Raw genomic sequence first — 8,865 nt, 5'->3', positions numbered from 1 at the left:
TTTTAGATTAGTTATTTTAGATAAGTTTGAAAAGACAAGCAGCTATAACTCATAAACCAAAAACACTATGTAGCTGAGTGTTCAACGCACGAGTACAGTAGCAAACGCATTTTAGTTGCCAGTATTCGAGTCCATATGACCGCTAAATAAGGCAATGCCTTAATTATTTATTTGCATTGAATGCTAGACAGATAGCTGAAGAAAAAAACACTACGGCCACAGGACGCCATTTACAAAAGGCATTGAGCGTTTAATGGTTATTTGCCTGGGGTAACATACACAGTCACTGTCATAAAAAATGCATGTCCCGTTGAAAATCGTGGAGCTGGTTTATCTGCAACAATAAAGTAGTTATAATGAAACAGCAAAGTTGTCAAGTTCGATGAGCCTACAACAGAGTACAGCGGAAAATAAGAGACAGGGTAATGTCAAGAGTTTAAATTTCTATATGCAAACAAGATAGTACCACCCCTACCCATTATATGGAAAGAATTCAGTAATACCACAATAATTTTGTTTCCAATCCATTAGATGAAAAGATTCCATTGATGTTAATGGGTAGGGACAGTATTTTTGATATCTTTCAGAGAAGAGGTAAAAAGACAACTCTGTAAAAGAAGACAACATTTAAGAAGATAACAAAAGATGTTCCAAAACTTTTTTTTAAGAAAAGTTTTGGATCTTTTTTCAGAAAATGTTGGAGCGTTTTTTTCCAGAAAATTTGTCTCAGACCAACAGCAATATGTCAAAACTTCTTGACAAAATTATGCAAGGAGGAAAGGTCACAAATCATCATCAAAACAAAATAACATTTTATCCAATTAATTTTCCCATCCTTTCCGATAATCAAACTATTAAAAAATTTCCAAACTCCACTTCCCCCACACTACACCATAATTCTATTTCAACAATAGAAATATTACGCAGATTGGCTTTGAAGTGGCAGTTGAGAATTCATATTATTATTATTATTAGCCATATGGTGCAAGGAAGCTTGAGGCTTATGCTGCACCAGCAAAAAAAAAATACCCGTGTTACCCTGATAGAGAGAGACAGAGAGAGAGAGAGAGAGAGAGAGAGAGAGAGAGAGAGAAGAATGGTGATATCCAGCTCAGGACCCTGGGTATGCCAAGCCCATACTCACCAGATATCAGCCCCCGGGGTTATTAATAAACACAAAGTCCTGCATATGGGTGACAATTGTACAGTCCATGTTTTCTAAGCAGTGGAGATACGCTGCTCGATAGCTATTGGGGTATTGTAAATGATATGCAGAAATTTTGACTGCAGGGACAAGGTGATATTCCATTGCAATGGATAGGTCGCGTATTGAGTCCTATATACAAGTCAGGAAGCCTCATTTATGAAGGATGTGGATCTGTTGGAACGGGTGCACAAAAGAGCAACAAAATGAATAAGGAAGACAGAAACGGTTATTCTTACCAAGAAAGACTTTACTTTTGTAAATTGCAGCGCCAGAAACGAACTTTCAATGGATTGAGTAACAAAATGCTGATGGCGCCCTTACTGTTCCTAGGACACACATAAGGTGGCATAACAGAGTCACTCAAATTTTATTCTATATACCCATTTGTGTAATGGGTCTGTAAATTGAGTGTTCTCTGGTCGATTTGCCTAAAACAGACTGGACGAAAAAACCCCAGTTCCTGGGGGGGAAATTTGCTGTCTACGCCTGAGACCGACTAACTCAGCCACGGAATGAAAAAAGCCCATTAAAGTTCCTCGCGTTATCGACGGGATTCGAACCCGGGCCTTTTTCACCCGGTGTGGAGAAGATGGTGACGATACCACCAATATTACTAAAACTACTACCATATGGAATTTTTTTCCAATAATCAATTGATCTCTGCCTGACCCTCGAGAATCACCGTAATCAGCATTCAGCATTAGTAGAGGCATATGATGCAAGAAAGCAAGCTTATTCAGCATCAGCCAAAAAAAAAAAAAAAAAAAACACAACCACTACTCCCATTTCACCCCTCCATTCGTTCGAAATACCTGTCCAGCTGAGCCTTAAATTTATTTAGGCTATCAACTTCAACAAGTGATGGAAGTCTATTCCACAAACCAACTGCCCACTGGCTAAAGGCAAATTTCCGCACATCTATCCGACTTCCGTCCTTCCTCAATTTGAATTTATGCCCTCTCAGGTGATTATTCTGAGCAAGAGGAAGAATCCCATCGGCATTGAGCATGCTCAAGCCATTCAAAGCCTTATACACCTCTATCAGATCACCTCGCCGATGCCTAGTCTCCAGACTCTAATTTGCAAAATTTAAGCCTTTCTTTGTAAGAGCAACCTTTTGTTCCATTCACTAATCTTGCTGCCCTTCTCTGTACTCGTTCCAGCAGCTCTACATCCTTCTTGAAATGAGGCCTCCAGACCTGTATACAGTACTCAAGGCGTGGCCTGATCATTGCCTTATACAAGGAGATAATCACTTCCTTATCCCTGCTAGAAAAATTCCTGTATATCATTGATAAGACACCATGAGCTACTCTTGCAGCTCGTCTGCACTGCTCAGAGAACTTCATATCTGCCTGCACAATTACCCCCAGGTCCTTTTCATTCTCTACCACTGTACGCGTAGTACCACAGAGTTGATACGTTGATCTGGGGTTACTGTTTCCCATATGCAGTACTTTACATTTGTCAATGTTAAACTTCATTGGCCACCTCTCAGCCCATCTGCTCAACCTTTCCAGATCGTGTTGCAGCAGCATAGCATCAGTAGCGTCTTTGACAACCCTGACAACCTTTGTATCGTCTGCAAACTTGGACATTAAGCTTGATATACCATCATCAATATCATTTATAAATACAGAAAACAACAATGGACCCAACACTGAACCCTGAGGAACTCCACTAATAACATTAGTTCACATTGAACAGTGTCCATTGATTATCACTCTCTGTCTTCTGCCACTCAACCATCCCTTTATCCATAGCAGCAATCCGCCTCCAATGCCACACTGCTCCAATTTGTGCAGCAGTCTTCCATGCGCAACAGTATCAAAGCCTGTCTAAGATCCAAATATATAATATCAAAGTTATTCCCGGCATCCAGTTCTTTTGTGACTGCATCATAGTATCCAATCAAATTGGTCAGACAAGACCTGCCCTTAACAAAACCATGCTGTGTCTGAGCTACAACTGAATTCTTGTCTAGATGATCCTGCAGTGCTTCTTTAACCAGTACCTCCATTAATTTTCCTGGAACCGAAGTTAAACTAGCAGGTCTATAATTACTTGTGTCAGCCTTTGATCCTCCTTTGTGAATTGGGGTTACATTTGCACATCTCCAGTCTATGGGTACCTCCCCTGAGTCCAAAGAAGCTCTCAAAATTATGGCTAGGGGCCCGCTTACTTCCCTTTCTGCCTCCTTTAATACAACCGGATAGATCCCATCCACCCCGGGTACCTTTTTTATGTTTATCCTCAACAATTTCTCCTCCACTTTCCTCTCAGTTATTAGAAAATCATCTAGCTCACTGCCAATGTTTACTTCACCTACGACATTCTCCTTCCTGAATAACTCCTCATGTGTGAATGTAGATGTAAAATACTCGTTTAGATTGTTAGCCACCTGAGCAGGATCCTCAACTGTTGAACCATCAACATCCAGTGGACCAATCTGATTCATCCCTTTCCTTCTTGAGTTTCAATAGGTAAAGAACTCTTTTCTGTTTTTCTTTGCATCCTTTGCCAAGGATTTCTCATAATTCCCACACTGGGTGAAAAAAACTTGAGTTCGAATGCCACTGATGGCGTGAGAAATTTTTATGGTCCTTTTCAACGTGACTGAGTTAGTCTTAGGAGAGGGTAACATGGTTTTTTGTCCATCAAACAGAAAATTGACCACAGAATATACACAATTTACAAACAATATACCCGAAACAATATGACCTTAGTTGCTGATGCTCCTAACACCCTACAACATCAAAACTTATTTGGGGTGAAAAGCCAATTATCTCTCATCAAGACTCCTTTAACTTTATCAGAGTCGTATCAGAAGCTCAGAGAATTCTTTAGCATTAGCATTAGTTGAGGCATATGATGCAAGAAAGCAAGCTTATACAGCATCAGACGAAAAAAAAAAAAAAAAACACTTTCCATTTCAACCATCCAGTCACTCCAAATGTTTGTCTAGTTCAGCCTTAAATTTATTTATCAACTTCCACAACAACAGATGGAAGTTTGTTCCAGCAATCAACTACCCGCAGGCTAAAGGCAAATTTTATCTGTCGCCGCATTTATCTGTAGCCAAACCATAAAATTATGGAGAGAATAAGTAATAACTTGGAAATCCTAGTGGGGAAATTTTTGCCTATGTTGCATGGCAGCATAGTGATGTCGTCTGCTGTACCATTGAAGCAATATTGTTATATTGCCAGTATTTACTACTCGTTTGATTCTCCCTCTCCGTCTAATGTCTCCCTCAGGGGCGAGTCATCCCCAGGGTGAAAGGGACGCACTGCGCCCGGGCACCACATTCAAGAAACAACATTACCTGAAACTTATATACACATATGAAGAAAGTTGTAAAGGGTGGACGCCATATTTAAATTGGCACACGGGCGCCCCATACCCTAGGAACGCCCATGGTCTCCCTATACTATGCTAAAATGATTTCATTCCATTATATCAAAACTTTGGTGTGGATATAACGACTCTCAAAATATAGTCAATATCAGTCTGCAAGTTGTTTTAACCGTTTATTCAAAAATGCTTCCATATAGCATTAGCATTAGTAAAGGCATTTGATGCAAGAAAGCAAGCTTATGCAGCATCAGCCAAAAAAAAAAAAAAAAAAAACCCACTTCCACTTCACCCCTCTGTTCGTTCAAAATACCTGTCCAGCTGAGCCTTAAACTTATTTAGGCTATCAACCTCCACTACAAGGGATGGAAGGCTGTTCCACCAACCAACCACCCGCTGGCTAAAGGCAAATTTCCGCACGTCTATCCTACATCTGTCTTTCCTCAATTTGAATTTATGCCCTCTCAGGTGATTATTCTGAGCTAGAGGAAGAATCCCATCAGCATTAAGCATGCTCAAGCCATTCAAGGCTTTATACACCTCTATCAGATCACCTCGCTGGTGCCTATTCTCCAGACACTGTAATTTGCAAAACTTAAGCCTTTCTTCGTAAGAGCACCCCTTTGTTCCATTCACTAATCTTGTTGCCCTTCTCTGTACTCGTTCCAGCAGCTCTACATCCTTCTTGAAATGAGGCCTCCAGACCTGTATACAGTACTCTAGGTGTGGCCTGACCATTGCCTTATACAAGGGAATAATCACTTTCTTATCCCTGCTGGAAAAATTCCTGTATATCATTGACAATACTCCATGAGCTACTCTTGCAGCCCGTCTGCACTGCTCAGAGAACTTCATATCTGCCTGCACAACCACCCCCAAGTCCCTTTCATTCTCTACCACTGTCAGTGTAGTACCACAGAGTTGATACGTTGCTCTGGGGTTGCTGTTTCCTATGTGTAGTACTTTACATTTGTCAATGTTAAACTTCATTTGCCACCTCTCAGCCCATCTGCTCAACCTCTCCAGATCCTGTTGCAGCAGCATAGTGTCAGTAGTGTCCTTGACAACCCTACCAACCTTTGTATCGTCTGCAAACTTGGACATTAAGCTTGATATACCATCATCAATATCATTTATAAATACAGAAAACAATAATGGACCCAACACTGAGCCCTGAGGGACTCCACTAATATCATTAGTCCACGATGAGCAGTGTCCATTGATTACCACTCTCTGTCTTCTCCCCCTCAACCACCCCTTTATCCATAGCAGCAATTTGCCTCCAATGCCACACTGCTCCAATTTGTGTAGCAGTCTTCCATGTGCAACAGTATCAAAAGCCTTTCTAAGATCCAAGTATATAATATCAAAGCTATTCCTTGCATCCAGTTCTTTTGTGACTGCATCATAATATCCAATCAAATTGGTCAGGCAAGACTTCCCCTTAACAAAACCATGCTGCGTCCGAGCTATAACTGAAGTCTTGTCTAAATGATCCTGCAGTGCTTCTTTAACCAGTGCCTCCATTAATTTTCCTGGAACAGAAGTTAAAGCTCACAGGTCTATAATTACTTGTGTCAGCCTTTGATCCTCCTTTGTGAATTGGGGTCACATTTGCACATTTCCAGTCTATGGGTACCTCCCCTGAGTCCAAGGAAGCCCTCATAATTATGGCTAAGGGTTTGCTTACTTCCTTTGCTGCCTCCTTTAATATAACTGGATCGATCCCATCCACCCCAGGTGCCTTTCTTGTGTTTATCTTCAACAGTTTCTCCTCCACTTTACTCCCAGTTATTTCAAGATACTGTAGCTTACTGCTAGAGTTGAATACACCTCTGGCATTCCCCTCGCTGAATAACTCCTCATGTGTGAATGTCGATGCAAAATATTCATTTAGTTTGTTAGCTACCTGAGCAGGGTCATCAACAGTTGACCCATCAATATCAAGTGGACCAATCTGATTCATCCCCTTCCTTCTAGAGTTTACATAAGTAAAGAACTCTTTGCTGTTTTTCTTGCATCCCTTGCCAAGGATTTCTCGTAATCTGCCTTCGCCTGCCTAACCTCCTTTGTAACTTGGTTGCATATCAACTTGTATCTATCATAGGCTTCTGTGTCATGTGTTAATTTGTAAGTATCCCATGCATTTTTCTTCTCTGCCATATGCCTCATTAGTTCATCTGACATCCATTTTGGCCTAAACCTTGAACAATATTTCTTAGTTGGTATGTAAAGCCTAGTAGCTTCCAAGATTAATTCTTTGAATGCTTCCCATTTTGAATTTGCTGTTGGTAACATCATCAGTTGGTCCCACTGTATAGAATTTAAATACTGTCTCAGTCCATCGTAGTCGCCTTTACGGAAGCAATAACTCTTCCCTTTACCCCTAATGGTAGTTACCTCTTTGAGTAAATCCCACTTCAGCACACTGTGATCGCTGCCACCTAGTGGTTCATTTATCTGCAGATTCTTAATGCATGAAGAATCACTGCTGATAATCAAATCAAGAGTATTACTCCCTCTAGTTGCCTCCCGAACATGCTGATGTAGAAAACAATCATCCAATAAATCCACAAAAGCCCTGCTAGTGTGTGAGTGACTAGCCCCCAAATTCCAGTCAATATCTGGGAAATTAAAATCTCCCATTATAAGACTCTCTGATTTACTGGCCCACTCTATCTCCCTGTACAGTTTCTTATTATACTCATCAGAGTCATTAGGCCTATAGCATACTCCTACTCTCAATTTTGATCTCCCAATGCTTATGTCACACCAAACTGACTCAACACTGCACTGTCCAGCGATGTCGACTGGCTTCACTTCCTTGGTTTTTATGTGTTTCTTAACTAATAGCATAACCCCTCCCCCCTTCCTATCCTGTCTATACTTTCTGTAGACGTTGTACTCCCCAAATTCCAGTTCTGCATCCCTTATATTTGTGTGACACCACGTCTCTGATGTCCTAACAATATCTGCCTTTGATGTTTTGAGCAATACCTCAAATTCATCAAATTTATTTACTAAACTCCTAGCATTGGTGTACACGCAAGTATACCTGCACCTGTTTCTATTCTTAGCTACCCTAACACAACCCATGTGTTTACTTGTACCGCAATGGCTCCCAGCAGTCTCTGAAATATCATGCATCTTGTTTTTCAGGCTTCTGCTCATTCTAATAGAAGCAGTGCAAGAATCTCTTTCACCTCTGCCAGTGGCTACTGTCAATCTATTGGTCTTTGTCGTCCCCTAAGCTAGCAGTTTTCCGACCCACCTAACACTGCCTCGATAGCATCAGCAAATATTCTTGCACCCTTTCTATTTAAGTGTATCCCATCCCTGTAGAAGCAATCTCTCCTGTTAACAAGTACAGTCCAGGCTGAAAAAAATTCTACCCCTTGAGCCTTGCACAATCTTTCCAGGGCCGAATTGATCGACAAGGCTCTCATCATATACTCCCTCCTATCGTGTCTGGGCAGAATTGCAGACACTTTCAAATTCAACCCTAATTCTCGGCTTTTGTTCAACAGTGACCTGTACTTGTTAAGTAATTCTGCCGGTCTCCTACTCATATAAATGGACAACCATACAGAGACACTACTGTGCACACACTAACAGGAAATTACACTACTGGGCACACTGTGAACACTACTATGGGTACACTAACAGGAAACTCGGAAATGAGAGTATCCACGGGCTAGTCGAAGAATTTTCAACTTCAAGAAACGATAAATTTTTGAAGAATTTTCCGTTTTATTGATCTAATTGTCATATTAAATCATACTCTATAAGTAGCTTTATTGTTCTAGTCACGTTTGTTGTTTTTATTTTTAATTTAGCTAGAGATTTTGTATGTTATTGCTTAATATACGTGGAACCTTTCTGTCATTCGAAACTGCCGCCATTGTTATAGTTATAGAGTGAGTGGTAGGAGAATTAAAATTTTTTAAATTGTGGTCAAGTTCGAATCCCTTAAATTGGCATTAGTTGAATAATTTGCTACACATTATACCTGTACTTTCAAGCGTAACGGTATAGTGTAATATATATAATGCAAACTTGGTAGCATTATGTAACTGGTGTGTCAATAGGAACATTCGAATTTTAATTATATATAATTAATAACGTAAAATTCATAACATAACCGGTGTATAGTGTTATTACTGCGTTAGATCTATTTGTTTAGTGAAGTATTTTCCATTATATTGAAATTGAACGAAAATCATGCTTCAGGCCAGAGCAAAAAGCAAAGGGTTCAAGCTAGTGGAAGTGCTGTGGTTGTGGGAGAACTGAGGGGGGATAGAGTC

The sequence above is a fragment of the Mastigoproctus giganteus genome, chromosome 10, assembly GCF_048544385.1.
Source record: "Mastigoproctus giganteus isolate SK-2022 chromosome 10, ASM4854438v1, whole genome shotgun sequence".
NCBI classification, from domain to species: Eukaryota; Metazoa; Arthropoda; class Arachnida; order Uropygi; family Thelyphonidae; genus Mastigoproctus; species Mastigoproctus giganteus.
Note: the sequence above shows the minus strand (reverse complement) of the source record.